Raw genomic sequence first — 1,554 nt, 5'->3', positions numbered from 1 at the left:
AGCTGGAGGAGTGGGGGACTGAGGCAGCACAGAGGAAATCAGAACACACCTACTCCTACTCGCTGGCTTGAGAGGAGGCTTTAGAAAAACACAGTCTGTTTCAGTCAGTATGCTCATCCAAATTACTTTCAGGATCAATGAGTTATTAAATTCCTATATGTTAAAATGTATCGTGTTAATAATAAAACCATTATCTTTGCTGTTTACCTCGACTTTAACATTGCTTTGGAGGAATTTTACATGACTTTGCTTATAAAAAAATCATATCATACACAAATAACTGCTTATCTTGAGACTTATAAGTGCGAGAAGTGTCAGTATGACCCCTCGACATTCTCTGCTCAGTGGACAGTTGGAGGAGCTGGTGGTTGTCCCTGAGCATTGAGGCATGTAGTAAGAGGGTTTAACTTTGCTAACCTCCTTCTGCCAGGTTCATGGGGTCCTGCTGCTCGGGTAATATTGGATCAGTGTTGGGAGCCCGTGCCCCTGCCATACAAGCCAGCACGATACCTGGGGCAGCGAGCAGCTTCCACCACAGAGCCAACTGGACTTGATGCTGCTCACTTGCCTTCTTCTCAAGACATATCATTCATAGCTTTTTTATACTGTATTTTATGGACCAAAGTAAACATTTGTGGGAATATCTTTGCTGAACTGAAAATCAAAAATACTGTTAAGATTTCTGTCCTTAAAGGCTGAACTTGCAGGATTTACTCTGGTTATGAACAAAATGTAATTGCTTCAGAGACTGATTGTCCGGCATTGTAAGTCAAGTCAGTTACATTGGTAAATGAATTAAAATCACATAATATCAATTTGGCTTTTGCATTAAAAAAGGTTCCCTTGCAATAACTATTTGGTCTCTTCACCAAATGATAAGGAACAGTTAGAACTTAAAATAGTAACATAAATGTAAATGATACACACTACATTGTGCCCCCAATAGAAAAACATGCAATATTTGTTTTGTTGTTTTTCGATAAAAGATTATGAACCCTTTTATTTAAAAGTGGCAAAACATTATAATCCATTAAAATCACTTGGTTTGGTCACTTAATACAAAATAAGTCTTCCTTATTCATTATTTCTGTTTACTATATTTCCATATGCATTTGAGAAAAATGAAAAAAAAAAACCTGTTATTAAGTAATCTGATTTTCTTTGTGACCCCTAAAATGCTATTTCCATTTTAACGTATACAGCATTAATATCAGGGGTCTTAATTTGATATTTGATCAGATTTGTGAATATTGTGGTTTCAACTATGAGTTTAGTAGAAAATACCTACATTGGATTTCTTAGACATATTATTTGCTAAATAAAATAAATGTTGTATAGTATAGACATTTCCCTTGGATGTGGTTTGGTTGTGCAATCATCTGTGCTCCACTTGGCTCTGGTCTGCTGTTTTAACTTGGCTAGTGCAAGATTTTGGAAAGATTTGCAGATATTCAAATCTGCAGATGCCCACCTGGTGTCAGGAGGGATGGAACACAAGAGTGTGCTGTCTGGGAGGTGTTTGGTTGGGCTTGGAGATGTGTGTGGTGTGTCCAT

This window comes from Gymnodraco acuticeps, unplaced genomic scaffold (assembly GCF_902827175.1).
Source record: "Gymnodraco acuticeps unplaced genomic scaffold, fGymAcu1.1, whole genome shotgun sequence".
Classification (NCBI taxonomy): domain Eukaryota; kingdom Metazoa; phylum Chordata; class Actinopteri; order Perciformes; family Bathydraconidae; genus Gymnodraco; species Gymnodraco acuticeps.
Note: the sequence above shows the minus strand (reverse complement) of the source record.